The sequence below is a fragment of the Herpailurus yagouaroundi genome, unplaced genomic scaffold, assembly GCF_014898765.1.
Source record: "Herpailurus yagouaroundi ecotype Mexico unplaced genomic scaffold, PumYag 28, whole genome shotgun sequence".
In the NCBI taxonomy this organism is placed as follows: domain Eukaryota; kingdom Metazoa; phylum Chordata; class Mammalia; order Carnivora; family Felidae; genus Herpailurus; species Herpailurus yagouaroundi.
In genome coordinates, this window is record NW_024412376.1 from 5,753,186 (window position 1) to 5,768,736 (window position 15,551).

Genomic DNA, 15,551 nt, shown 5'->3' on the forward strand with positions numbered 1-15,551 from the left:
CGGCAACCCTATGGATCTCAATCCCGTTCACGATGAGGAAACCGAGACTCAGAGACGTTAAGTAATCTGCCCTGGGTCCCACAGTCTATCAGTGGCAGGTCTGTCAGGTTCTGACGCCGGCCTCCCACAAGGGGAGATCATTTACATATACAGAAAGTGAGGCGCAAGACATCGGAAACATGGACATGTAGTGGATTCACCCTTGGGATGGAGGACGGGGAGATGCTGCTTCTGGGGATTCTGATGCGGGCGTGTTGAGGCTTTGAGGGAGAAGCGGACAAAGGAAGAGCCTCAAGAGGCTCGGGCACAGGGACTGGCTGTGCGGGAGGGATGGAAAGGCTGGTCCACATCCCACTGATACGGGGGAAAGGCATGCTGAAAAGTCTCCAGGAGCTGAGGCAACAAAGCCTGGGAGCAGGGGACCTGGAGCCGGAGGGAGGTAGCAGCACACACCCCGAAAGCACCAGTGATGAAACCACACAAGTTTCCTCTTCCATTTTGATTGCCAAAGCAAAAATGAGCTGCCTGCTCTCTCAGGTGTGAAAAAAGGAAAAGAGAAAGAAAGAAGAGGAAGAAAAAGAACGAGAGAAAGAAAGAAAGAAAGAAAGAAGAGAAAGAAAAAGAACGAGAGAGAGAAAGAAAGAAAGAACGAGAAAGAGCGAGAGAGAGAAAGAAAGAAAGAGAAAGAAAGAAAAAGAAAGAAAAGACTTTTTGCATTAGAGCATTTTGCTTCGAATGAGGAAGGGGGGGACACAAGGAAAAAAACATTTCCTTTGAAATAAATATATCAACGTCCATTTTTTTCTGCTCGTGAAGATTTTTGCTACTCATAGGTTTCAGGCAGCATAGCGTCTTAAAGAGCATGTTCTCTGGAACCAGATGGACTGGGTTTGAATCCCAGCTCTGCCACTTATTAGCTTTGATCCCTGGGCAAATGACATTTCTGTGCCTCAGTTCCTATCTGGGTCGTTATGAAAAGTAAATTGAGTTAACTTTTGTACTGTTTAGATTACTGTGGTACATGAAGTAGGTGTTATGTAAATGTTTTTTTATTTAAAAATTAGATTATGGTTTTCATTGTGAAAAGTAACAAAATTCCACCCAGCGCCAAGCAAATCTGACTGGAACTGACAGTTTCCAGTATGAGCAATGAGGTAAAAGTCTCAGATTCCATGGTATGGTTCATATTAAAACCCATAAAACTCTACTCCCCATGGGGCCTGCCTGAGTCACTCAATCACAGAGCCGCAAATATTTTCTGTGCACTACTGTATTGGATGCCTGGTAAGCAAAGGGAGCCAAAGGCCTTGGGTCTCATTAGAAGGATACAAGTGTCACTTGAAGGCTGAGGCAGCCTCGTATCCCTCATGGAAGTGCCATGAAAATGGCACAGAGAATAAGTACAGTCAGTCTTTAGAGGAACAAGACATCTGGGGGGAGAGGTAAAAAGGGGACTTGTATCAAAAAGGAGATGGACTTTGGGGCGCCTGGGTGGCGCAGTCGGTTAAGCGTCCGACTTCAGCCAGGTCACGATCTCACAGTCCGTGAGTTCGAGCCCCGCGTCGGGCTCTGGGCTGATGGCTCAGAGCCTGGAGCCTGTTTCCTATTCTGTGTCTCCCTCTCTCTCTGCCCCTCCCCCGTTCATGCTCTGTCTCTCTCTGTCCCAAAAATAAATAAACGTTGAAAAAAAAAAAAAAAAAAAAAGGAGATGGACTTTGAAATGAGCCTGAGAAGACGGGTACAATTTACTGGACAGGAGCAAAAATACACTGGACTAGAACGAGGGTCATCAATGTACTTTGGGTGATGCTCGTATTTCACTGGGAGCCAGCCCCATTTACCACCACATTTGCCCCTGGCCAAAACCTGGCCCCAGTTAGACTACAATTTCTGCCCCAATTCCACTCCCTTATTCCTAGATTTCTGGGTGCTTTCTCAATGGATACCCCCCACCTCCTCCTGTAGTGGGCACCACAGAGCAGGTGTCAGTTGAATCTGTGCCCTGCTGTGGCCCCTTTGCCATCTCTTGACCTGGACATTTAAAGAATACTTCCATTACCTGATTTTATTCGTGTTTTTTCAGTGCAATAAATAGTCCTGATGTCTGAAAATGTAACCGCCTGTGGGGAAAGGAATGTCAAAAAAGGGCCTTTCGCATCAGCTATTTCAGTCCCCTCATTGTGTCAGCAAGATGAGTTTCAACAACTTGCTCAAGGTTTTGCAGCTAATTAGAGGCAGAGTTGGTTCTAGAACCCAGGGTTGACTACCCCCAGAATCTTCTATTATTGGTATAGGAACCTTTCCATGAAGATGGAGACTTCTGGCCCAGAACCCAAGAATCTATAAACAGTACACTTGTACTCTAGACATTTATTTATGCATTTTCTATTTCTTTTCAATATTAATAGCGGGGTAACTAGATGGCCTAATAACCTTCAGTGGTGAGCTAGCACACCCTCTGGGCAAATGCATTGTTTTCTGTCCTTAAAGATACACATTACATAAGGTACCAGGCTGCAGCCAGGGCCCATTAGTTCCATTGGGGAAAGTGTGAGACTCAAAAAGCCAAGGTCATTGGTTGATCCTGGTTCAGGCCAGTTAATTTTGCACAGAGATAAATTTCTCCAAGGCCATTACAACTCTAATGCTACCTGGACATTTCATAAATAGTTACTATTAGTTTTCATAGTGAAGTACCATCCATTTCCAAAAAGATTATTCAAACTAACTGTTGTCCTCTTCAGTCCTATTCATTCAACAAACAATTATCTGAACCTATTACCATTTTTCCTCCCACCATGTATCTTGCATTTACTTATTATTCAGGTACTTGCTAAATGCTAATTGTTTTACCTGGATTATCTCACTTAAGTCTTAACTGGGAGCAAGGTCCTATTGTGTTCTCACAGATAAGATGACTAAGGCATAGAGACCCAGACTAGATACAAACCTGTGCGGCCTGAAGCCAGAGCCTGCCCTCTTAACCACTGAGCTTGTGAAGGGTACAGAAAGACATAACACAAGACTCTTCCCAACCACATTGTTGATAACTGTCAACATTTAGAACCTCCATTCCATTTCACCTAGCAATTTCATGTCCAAAGATATGTGCTATTGAAAGTCATCTGGAGACATATACAGTATATAGGGAGTATATGTGTATGTGTCCATATGCCGTGTATACATATGAAATATATGCATACATACTCACTGCAGTATTGTTCATAATGTTGATAATTGGAAATCACCCTCATGCTCATCAACACGGATTGAACAGGTAAATACTGGTACATCCATACAATCCCATGCTATGCAGCTGTTAAAAAAGAATGAGGTGGGGGCACCTGGGTGGCGCAGTCGGTTAAGCGTCCAACTTCAGCCAGGTCACGATCTCGCGGTCCGTGAGTTCGAGCCCCGCGTCAGGCTCTGGGCTGATGGCTCGGAGCCTGGAGCCTGTTTCCGATTCTGTGTCTCCCTCTCTCTCTGCCCCTCCCCCGTTCATGCTCTGTCTCTCTCTCTCCCAAAAATAAATAAAAAACGTTGAAAAAAAAATTAAAAAAAAAAAAAAAGAATGAGGTGTACCTCTTTATAAAACATATGAAAAATGCTAAATATTTTAAGTGGAAAAAAGGTACAGAGCTGTCTGTATGGTATAGTCCTATTTCTGTAAATAAAAATTACACATGTTTATTATATGAAGAATGTGTAGAAGACTACATTCCAAACTGTTAACCACAGTTCTCTTAGGGTGGGGGAGGAGGGATTATAATAGTGTATCTCACTTTCTAAGAGATGTAGTTCTGTAATGTTTAATTTTTTGCAATAAGCATGCATACATTTGATTGTCAAAAAAAAAAAAAAACCAAATAATGATTTAAGACTTTAATAAAAAAAAATTTTTAAAGCTCTATGAGAAAGTATATTGTAGCCCTCAAGCAACCCATCCTTAAAGTTGGGAGGAGGGGCGCTTGGGTGGCTCAGGTCATGATCTCGAAGTTCATGAGTTCGAGCTCCACATTGGGCTCTGTGCTGACATCTCAGAGCCTGGAGCCTGCTTCGGATTCTGTGTCTCCCTCTCCCTCTGCCCCTCCCCTGCTCACGGTCTGTCTCTCTCTCTCTCAATAATAAATAAATGTTAAAAAAAAAAAAAAGTTGGGAGGAAATATACAGAAATATACAGAAATAAGGAGGGAATATACAAGGAGACAGTACAACATATACAGAAATAACTATTATAAAAGCCAGAAACTTGTATACACAGATTGACGAGGGGAGATAAAATTCTGTGGGAAAAATCACAACCAGCTGGGGTTGAGAGGTGCGGGAGAAAATGCATAAAGGAGATGGCAGTATGGAAGGATGTTGAAGGGAAAGGGAGACATAGAAGGTGCAGAGGAGCTGAGAACAGGTGGGCCCCAGGTAAAGACTGCATCAAGGGCAAGGCACAGAAGCAAGAATGCATGGGATCAACTTGGAGAAGTATGGGTAGTCCAGTTCAGCTGGAGCACAGTAGGGAGATGAAGCATTTTCATGGGAAACAAAATGGGAAAGAAAAGTAGATGGAGGGTCTTCATTGCTAAACTAATGAGTTGTATTTATTATTTTAGGCTCCAAGAGTCCCTGAAGGCTTTTGAGCCAGGAAATGACACAATTAGCAGTGAATAAGCAGCAATTTCATAGTGACTGGGTAGTCACTGGACTCTAGCGCCAGGATTTGCCTCCTGACTGTCACTAATTAGCTGCAAAGGCATGACCAGTTATTTTACTTCTCTGTGTTTCCATAAAATGGGGACGGTGGTCATCATAGATAACCTATCTCATACCATTGTTGTTGAGTGAGTTAATGTTTCTAAGGTACATAGCAAGCGCTGAGTCTGTCTGTTACACTTAAAAAATCAGTATGGTACCTTTGGATTAAGATCTTTGCATTTCATTTTGAAACTTTTATTACAAAGAGCTGACATTATATGGTAAATTATTAACTATTCCTTCTTTTCCCTTTCACAGGATTAGAGATTATTAATCTCATTTTACAGATGGAAGAATTTAGGTTTTAAGGAGAAAAATGAACCCTGCCCAGCACCCAGGGTTATCTCTTAGCCTCAAACTCTCAGAACCTGGAGAATAGGAGAAATGGGCAATGGAAGAAGCTTTGGCAATTTCTGTTTATAGGATAAGGGAAACAACAGTAAAGGGCGGTAATAAAGTAAATTCAAAAAAGATAAAACTTTGGTGGAACACTTAGAAGTCTGTATATAAAATTAAACTTGTAAAATATAAATATATAAATACTGAATTATGTGTCCCCCTCCACCACCACCAAAAAATCATATGTTGAAGACCTGACAATGTGATTGTGTTTGGAGACAGTGCTTCTAGCAGGTAATTAAGGTTAAATGAGGTCATAAGGGTGAGGCCCGAATCCTATAGACTGGTCACCTTATAAGAAGAAGAGATCTCTCTGTGTGCACCAAAGAAAGGCCATGTGAACACACAGCATGGAAACGACCATTTGCAAGCCAGGAGGAGAGTTCTCTCCAGAACACAAACATGCTGGCCAACTGATCTCAGACTTCAGCCTCCAGAACTGGGAGAAAATACATTTCTGTTGTTTAAGCCATCCAGTCTGTAGTATTTTTGTTTCACATATGTATACATACATATATACATGCAATGCATACATACACAGGCCAAAAGGGCTATTTCCTAGTAACAAAGTTGGGAAAATATTGCTATACAGCTAAATCTGACACTAATAAACCTCAAAACTGATTGCACATCCTCTCCCCAGAAATAATAGTCTGCTGGCCAAATGCACCATTCCTATTGATTCATGCTGATGGCATTGTTTTTCTGTCAGTTTGAATAAGTGCAGTGCCCTGCTGGGATTCCTGCATCCCTAGAGATGCCCTGTGATTATATGGGAGGAATTGGACCCATAGAATCAGAAAGAGAGAATGAATAGAAATCGTTAGCTTTGTATCCATGACCATATTTAACACTACAGTTAACTTTATATTTGCTTAGACCAGTTACATAATTCATTTCCTCGACAATGAGCCTACGGAGGGGCTGCTATTAGCAAATACTTATGGGTGAATATAGTCAAAGTCATTAACTGGAATAAACTTTATCCAGTTTATTCCAAGAGATGCCTATGGTAGTCAGTGAAGTGGGCAGACTTTTATATCAGTGGTTCTTAACACAAGCTGGTTATTACAAAACAACAAGAAAGCACAAAGGATATTTGAACGTGAATTTATGTCCTTCCATTATTTTGTTAATAGGAAATATATACACACAGTACAAAGTTCAGAAGGTACAAAAGAGTAAGTATGAACAAATATTTCTTCTGCTCATGTGCCCCAAACACTACTCTCCTCTCCAGAGATAACCAGTGTGTGTGTGTGTTTAATAAAAAAAAATTCAGTTTTGCAGGGATATACTAAAAGTGTTAAAAGTAATTATCTGAGTTGGGTTTACAGGTGATTTTTAAAAATTTTTGTATTGGTGAATTTTCCAAGTATTCTTTAATAAGCCCATAGTATTTTGTTATTAGAAAAAAAATATTAGGTTTAAAAGTAGATAAATATATTTTAATTTAAAAGTACCTTAGAGGGGCACCTGGGTGGCTCAGTTGGTTGATTTTGGCTCAGGTCATGATCTCATGGTTTGTGAGTTCAAGCCCCGCATCAGGATCTGCGCTGACAGCACAGATCTACCTGCTCACTCTCTCTCTCAAAATAAATAAATAAACGTTTTTAAAAAATAAATAAAATTACCTCAGAGATCTCATAGCTGCTTTGTGACTTAAAAATCATACAACTGAGATGCCTGGGTGGCTTTGTTGGTCAAGCATCTGACTCTTGATTTCAGCTCAGATCATGATCTCACTGTTGGTGAGATGGAGCCCTGAGTTAGGCTCCACACTGATAGCACAGAGCCTGCTTGGGAGTCTCTCTCTCCCTCTCTCTCTCTCTCTGCATCTCCCCTGCTCACACTCTCTCTTTCTCTCTCTCTCTCTCTCTCTCTCTCTCTCTCTCTCTCTCTCAAAATAAATAAATAAACTTTTAAAAAATAAAAAGTAAATCAAAAGAAAAAAACCATAGAACTAACTTTATCCTCAAATTAAAGATACTTGTCAGTCTGTGGATACATTTTTCAAAAGCATTGTAGCCAATTTTATTCCATTCACATTAAAATTCCTGCCTCTGGAAAAGATATACAGAAACTGATTACCAACCTGAACCCTGAGATCTAGTGAAACTCCTTATGATTCACGGGAAACAGGTAATTTGCTCAAGGGTCTTCTTCCAAATTTCATCATAGTATCTATGATGACTTCACATGTCTATCAAACTATATTAAAACTAAGTATAACACTAGGCTGGAGAATTAAGCCTGGTCCAGCCTAACTTCTTTATTTAGTAATTAAATAGTAACAAGCCAAATTTATCCTTGCACCTAATACTTAATGATGCTGTGAATGTTCTAACCGGATAGTCAAATGCACCTCCCAGCATCTGATGACAAAAGATGTCACAGTCTTGCTGAAAAGACATCTAGGGGATTTGGCACCGATCTGGAGGTCACCCTTCTGGCAACGTGAGTCTCCAGAGTGGAATTCCAAACACAGAAAGCAAGAGGGAAGGGGCCTCTTTGTAGCCAAAGCCCTGTATTAAGGAGAGCCTTTCTTAGCCTTGCTTACTAAAGATTCAGTTACGTGGTTTTCTAGTCCTCAGAAGATTAGAAACAGCAGGAGAAAGGAGACAATATTAGAGACGGAGGAGGAGCAGGATGGAGAAGGAGATTATTTTATTCCGTTCATTCCTACGTCTGTAAATGGATTAGCTGACAACAAAGGAGGGGAAAGAAAAGTTAAGAATTCCCAGAAGTTGGGGTGCCTGGGTGGCTCAGTCAGTTAAGTGTCTGACTTCAGCTCAGGTCACGATCTCATAGTTCATGGGTTTGAGCCCATTCTGTGTCTCCGTCTCTCTCTGCCCCTCCCCACTCATGCTCTGTCTCTCCGTCTCTCTCAAAAATGAATAGACATTAAAAAAAAAAAAAAAAAGAATTCCCAGAAGTTATATGTGCTAGAGACAATCTTTGTCATTCCTGGTGATGACCTTGGGGTAGGAAAAGGTAGTTAAACTGTGATCAGCGCCTTTATTTTAGGTGGAAAGTTCCATGTAGTTTTGCTGGTAGGAGTGGTGGCCTGTGGGGAGCAGACCACCTCTGAGGGAGGCGGTTAAGAGCAGGCAGGATTCACTCATACCCTCTTACTTTTTTAAATGTTGTATCATGTGTATTATGTATCTTTTGTTTTATAATACAAAATTTTTAAAAATATTTAATGCCCATACAAAAAACTTTACAAGTAAAAAGTTGGTGAAAATAAAATTGCAAAAATTAAAAATACTGAACACTTTAAGCCATAAAACTCCTAGAAGAAAACATAATAGGTAAGCTCTTTGGCACTACTCTTGGCAATGATGTTTTTAGATTTGACATCAAAAGCAAAACAAAACAAAACCAAACAAACAAACAAACAAGTGGGACTACATCAAACTAAAAAGCTTCTTCACAGCAAAAGAAACAATCAAGAAAATGAAAAGGCAACCTCCTGAATGTGCGAACATATTTGCTAATCATGTATATTTTAAATGTTTATTTATTTTGAGAGAGAGTGTGTGGGCATGAATGAGCATGAGCAGGGGAGGGGCAGAGAGACAGAGAGAGAGACAGAGAGACAGAGAGAGAGAGAGAGAGAGAGGGTAAGAATCCCAAGCAGGCTCCACACTGTCAGGGCAGAGCCCAGTCAGGGTTCAATACCATGAACCTGACCCAAAATCAAGAGTCGGACTCTTAACCAATTAAGCCACCTAGGTGCCACAACTAATCACGAATTTGATAAGGAGTTAATATCCAAAATATAAAAAGAACTCACACAACTCAATAGCAAAACCAAAAGCCTGATTAAAAATTAAACATTTTTATAAAAATAACATACAAATAACCAAGAGGTATATGAAAAGATGCTCAACATCATTCATCAGCAGGGAAATGCAAAACAAAACCACAATGAGATATCACCTCACATCTATCAGAATGGCTATTATCAAAAAGACAAAAGATAACAATTGTTGGCAAGGATGTGGAGAAAAGGGAAACTTGGTGCACTCTCAGTGGAAATGTAAATTAGGGCAGCCACTATGGAAAACAGTGTGGAGGTTCCTCAAAAAATTAAAAATAGAAATACCATATGATCCAGTATTCCATCACTACCTCAGAGGGTTATCTGCATGAGCTAGCCCATGTTCATTGTAACATTGTTCACAATAGCCAAGAAATGGAAATAACCTGAATGTCCAATGATGGATAAATAGATGAAGAAAATGTGATATATATACGTACGCATATATATTGTAATACATACACACACACACACACACACACACGCATGCATATGGTGGTTGCCAGAGACAGAGTAGTTGGGGTAGGAGGAAACAGGTGAAGATGGTCAAAAGGTACAAACTTCCAGTTATAAATAAGTTCTGGGAATATAATATATAGCATGGTGCCTAGAGCTAAACTAACAACACTGTATTGTATATTTGAAACTTGCCAGAAGAGTAGATCTTAAAATTTCTCATCACAGAAAAATTTGTAGCTGCATGAGGTGATGGATGTTGACTAAATTTATTGTGGTTACCATAATATATATATATATGTGTATATATATATATATACATATATATATATAAAATATTGTATACTTTAATACCATGTTATATGTCAATTATATCTCAATAAAAATGGAAACAATTTCAAAAGATACAAAAACAAAAAACAGTACCACAATGAGATAGCACTACACACCTACCAGAATGGCTAAAATAAAAAACAGTGGCAATGTCTGGTGAGGTGGTGGCTGGTGAGGACAAAGAGAAATGATCATGATACATTGCTGGTAGGAAAGTAAAATGGTATAGATCCTCTGGAAAACAGTTTGGCGGTTTCTTAAATCAGTAAACATGCAACTATCATATATCCAATAATCGTACTGCTGGGCATTCGCCTTAGAGAAATGAAGACATGTTTACACAAAAACCTGTATATGAATGATTATAGCCACTTTATTGATAATAGCCAAAACCTGGAAACAACCTGAATGTCCCTCAACTGGTGAAGAGTTAAACTGTGTTAGATCCATATGATGGAATACTATTCAACAATAAAAGGGAACAAGCTACTGACATACACAACAAAAAAGATGAATATTCAGAAAAGTATGCTGAGCAAAGAAAAGCCAGTCCCTCAAAGGCTACATACTGTATATTGATTCCGTTTATATAACATTTTTAAAATGACATTGTAGAAATGGGAAACGAATACGTGATTGCGAGGTCAAGAAAGGCGTGGAGTAGGAGGGAAGTGGGTGGGGCTATAAAAGGGCAACAAGGGGCCACTTGTGCTGATAGAAATGTTCTTTCTTGGCTGTATCAGTGTCAGTATTCTTGTTGTATTGTACCATGGTTTACAAGGTGCCACCACTGGGGGAAACTGGATGAAGGGTGCATAGGATCTCTCTAAACTATTTCTTACAACTGCATGTGAATCTACAGTTAACTCAAAATAAGACGTTTAATTAAAGAGAAAAATTATAAGCTTAAAAAATGAGAGTTTTATGCTTAAATAGATACTAGCTATTTTTAAAAATCACTTGTGATGCAACATACCCCTCTTGACCCTAGATTAACAGAGGCACCACTACTCACGAAGCCCACACACTGGTTAAGCACACTTTCACATATTGTGGCTGGCAGTACTCCATTTGTGGTGAACTAACATTTAGTTTTTAGTTCTGATATGAAAAGCAGTGCTCCATTGCCCTCCTACCTCAACTGCTACCATTCCTAGCCCATAGTTTCCCACATGTGTGTTTCCTCTGTCATCGGGGCACATGGCTGCTCCCATTCATTTTTCTGTCTTCCTTTTAAAAAGCAAGGTTTTGGTACTTGGAGAAACTCCAGGACCTCAGCTGGTGTTCGAGAAAGTCACTCTCCTATAACAGGGCGCACAGAAGGGTTGGTTAGATCATTTCAATCAGTTACCATAAAATGCTGCTGTGGTTCCTCTATATTCAGAAGGTGAGAAGCAAGCAGTGCAGAAGTCTGTTGAAGGCAGCTCGTAATTATATGTTACTGAGTGCGCCATGAGTCAAATCATGGCCACTGAAACGTAACTGCGTATTCTTGAAATAGTTCAGCCGTGAGGTCGAGGGGCTGGTTTATTTCTGGTTTCTCCAATTTAAGCCCGTGTGCATGACCCTATGACTACCACTCAGTTCAGAGTAGATGAGCAGCACAGTGAGGTACACAGAACTTTGGACAATGGCGCCCCTGAAACAGCAGGTAGGATGGTGCCTGTGATTTTTGTTGTTCAAAGTTGTAAAGGATCTGGAAATGTAACTACTATATTTTGAGCGGAAGTGTTAGTAAGAAAATGATATAAAGCAGACGTCTTCAAACTTTTCTTCCCTTACACCCCCTAAAAATGCTGAAAACTACATATCCCTTCACACATTTTAAGTTTATATCTATAGCTTTTCGTGGTTTGAGTGCTGGCAGGGGATGTAGTCTGTAGATTGTTTTCATCGAATGTTTTAAAATAAAACTGTTATATCACTCTTTTCAATGCACCCAATAGAATCTAAGCACCATAGTAATTTGACACCATCACTCTTTTTTCAAAATGAACACGAAGTTCCTTAACAGAAATGTTAAGTCATTCCCTTTCCTCCACGAACTGTATCTTCATTCCACTTCCGTTAAAGATTTGCATCCAAATATTTTTATGACATCTTTTATTACTTGAACATCTATCCTTTGGACATCTTTTACTGATTGCCCTATCATCTTTTTTGAAACAAATATGCATGTGTAAATTGATTTTACAATTTCAAAAAATATCCTGTGACCATAAGGTATTAAAACATTTCCTGAGACGAAGCCATTGTTACCATCATCAGTAACATGATAAATATGTATTTTATTGATCATTAAACATAAAACAGTAAAATATTGAAAATTATTCTCCTCATAAGAATTATCTCTCCTAATGGATGAGGATGGGTTTTTACCTATATGGATTTGAATATATTTACATACATATGTAATTAGTCCAAATATCCATCAATTAATATTACTTATTGCAAGAATGAACAGGCCTAGCACCAATATTTTCCCACATCGCATTTTTATGAATGTAAACATTGAGAAACCTTGTTCACTTGAATAAGTAGATGGGGCCACAAGGAGCTTTGTCATGACAATGTACAGGGCTGACAAGAAGAAAGGAAAATCGGGACATATTTCTAGGCTTATGACTTCAGAGGCACACCTGGAATGACTGGCTTGCTCATGAATACAGACCCTATATGAAGATCCGTGGTCAGTCCACCTTTGCCAGGGAACTTGAGATTTGTTTTTCAGCAGGGCCAAATCTGGCAGTGTCATTCAATTCTTTGGATTCCTTCACCTTATAGGTCAGATATCACTTAGAAACTTTCCTTCAATAATTATTCTATGGGGGGAGGTTGGTGCCTGTATAAGGGCAAGGGGTATGTGGGAACTCTCTGTACTTTCTGCTTAATTTTGCTGTGAACCCAAAACCCGCTCTGAAAAATAAAGACAGTTTTAAAAAAATTATTCTGATGATCTATCAGCGGTCAACTCAATTAGGTTTTTCTCCAAGTTTTACGGAAAACGGTAACTTGGAAACCACCTAATTTGTGAAATGATTGGTATCTCAGTCAAAAAGGCTTTTGCTTTCTCAACACAAACACAAATATTTCTAATTGTTCCTTGTCTGGCCCCTGGAGGCTTTTACAATCTAGGACAAATGCCTTTCTTTCCTTTTTTAGAAGTGAAGAAGGGCTAGTGTGCCAGGGCAGTGGGAGCAGAAAAGACCCAATGTGACACCTGGCTCTCACTTCACCTCAGGCGGATTCCGAAACGGATTCCCGAAAACCATCTACCCCAGAGGCACCCACCATTTAAACACCACTGGAGTAAGGTGGTTTAAGAACTTCTTCAAATACATCGAACTGTAAAGTCAGCTTTTGGGGGTACTTATCTGTTGGTTATCTGAAATTCAAATTTAACTGGGTATCCTGTATCCATCTCTCTGGCAACCCTGTCTCATCCAAACCATTCTCTTTAAGAAATGGCAAAAACCAGGACCAGGCAAGACTCAAGTCCTCCACCAGGGAGTAGGGTCTTTTATTTCTCCCTCTACCTAATTCTCAAATGTAATTACTGTTCTCTCACTTTCTCATCATGGTGTCCATCTTTCTCTCCCAACATTGTTTCCACTCTTCTAACCCAAAGCAAGAAGGGAGGCAGAAACAAGAGCACGACAACATTCATGAGAGAAGGACAGCTTTTGGAGGAAACCAGGGCAGTGAAACGCATTTGAGAGGAACAGAACGAGTGTGGGTACAGTGTGGGCAAAACATCTCTGTCCTGTCGTCTCAAAAACAGAGGCTAAAAAAAGGAGAGGCGGGAGCAGCCGTTTCTTTGGGGGCAGAAACCACATGTATCAAATTTGTGCCTATGCTCCTTTACGGTCTAAAAATAATTTTTAAAAAAATAATAAAAAGTATTACTCAAGTCCAGCTACATTTATTTTAATATTTGGTGCTCTTCTGAGCTGTTCCTTAGGAAAGATACTGACAAGCCTTCCTGTTTTTTCTGCCCCCTTCTGTTCCTATTTACTACCATTGCTTTCTCTCACCCCCCTCTCATCTCCCAAGCACTAAAATAATTTGAATTTCAAGCTTTTTTTGGGGGGGGGGGGCCTTCCTGTGGGTGTGGGAGGACCTCCTTTGGGAATTGTTCTGGATCTAGTCGGCTCCATCTGTATTTTGGCAAAATCTGTCTGCACCCCGCCCCCACTTCCTTTTCTTCATACGTAGGAGTCCGAGTGTCCCCCACCCGACAAAGAACCTCCTTTATCTAATCCTTAGGTAACCAAACTGAGAGGACCCCCCCGCCCAGGGGGCCCTAGGGGTCTGCAGCCTCCACTTACCCCGCCCTTGGTTTTGGAAGAACAAGAACTCTGCAAAAAGGAGCCAGCTTCTCACCAACCACAGGAAGCCACCTCCTGCAGGCGAAGGCTCCAAAGGACAAGGTGACTTCCAGGAGGAAGGCAAGAGCTGTGTTTTTCGGTTTCAGGAGACCCAAGGCAAGTTCCTGTTTCAAAGACAGAGTTTTAAAAACTGATTAAGTTCAGAGAGTTTGTGTGTGTGTGTGTGTGTGTGTGTGTGTGTGTGTGTGTGTGCGCGCGCACGCACACACACGCGCGCACACGCTCGCGTGTCCCTCTCCCCAATTTACCCACGTGATCCCCTTGATTTTCCTCTGGGGAACAGCTGATCTGCCTTTCTAAAAAATCTCTCTAGACCTAACCTCCCCTCCTCCTCCCCCTTCTCCACCGGCTGTCATCATGGCCATTCCTTAGCTAGTGTCTCAATACTCTGGTACATTTTTGTTATTGACAAAAAAAGAAAAGGGAAAAAAAATGAGAAAAGGACTGCACATCTAAGAATTTCCTGTGGTTTGGGACAGGTTTAGTTCAAGCTTTTCATAACTTATTTTCTCTCATTTTTTCCACGCTGAAGACAGTGCTCAGAAACACTGCTGCCAACCCATGGACCTTGTTTTCTTCCTCAGGTCCTGGAGAAGACATTCTCCTTGGATCTGGAGCGGGAAGGGAGGTGAAAGGGTGATGCCCAAGGCTGAAGAGTCAACTTCAGGCAGATGTTTTCTGCTCACCAGAGCCTCTGTCTTCCATTCTGGGGACAGTGGGCTGCAGAGCCCAGGGAGAGCATACCCCTGGTTACCTGACCAGAGAGGCACCAAAGAGCGGTCTCACATCTTGTTTTCATAATATTTGTATATTCCTTTATTTTAGCAGTTTCCTTATAGTAAAATAGGTATAATAATGCCTAGCACACAATGATATGGGGAGGAATTAATAAAATGAAAGTGCTTGTATAGTACCTGACATACAGTAGACACAAAACTAACATTTGCTAAGCATGAAGTGCATTTATCACGTTACATTCTGTGTGCTCACTTACATGTCTGTCTTACCACTAAACTCTGAATGTCTTAGTCATGGTTATATGCCCTCTATCTATGACAGTGCCTGTAATACAGTAGACAGCCAAAACATAATGTGTTTAATCAAATAATTACTACCTGTTTCCACCCTCATCCTGGCTCCATTTTCCTTGCTGGTCAAGAGTATGCTCTTTGCGCTCTCTTGTGTTCTCCGGACAAGGTTCTAGAACTCAAGCTATGAATAAAAATTGCCAGGCTTGAAATGGATGAAATGATTGTTTTCCACTTCCTAGAAATACCAAATGGAGTTTTCTCAGCAAGCACACAGAAAGGAAGAGATTAGGAAGCACAAAGTCTGTGGGATGTTGTTATTTCTAAGTCCGTTGCAGAAATGTGATGTGTTCAAATTAAAGTCAGAGTCCA

The 15,551-nt window shown here is 40.5% G+C and overlaps 1 protein-coding gene across 1 annotated transcript in view; it reads right to left on the reverse strand.

Moving 5' to 3' along the window:
- The window catches only part of PLEKHA2 (pleckstrin homology domain containing A2), a 75,940-nt gene extending 61,679 nt beyond the window's left edge, over positions 1-14,261 (reverse strand). The window contains exon 1 of the mRNA XM_040454118.1: positions 14,092-14,261. The gene's annotated coding sequence lies outside the window, so the exon portion shown is untranslated. The remainder of the gene's footprint in view (positions 1-14,091) is intronic.
- Positions 14,262-15,551: the final 1,290 nt, after the last annotated feature.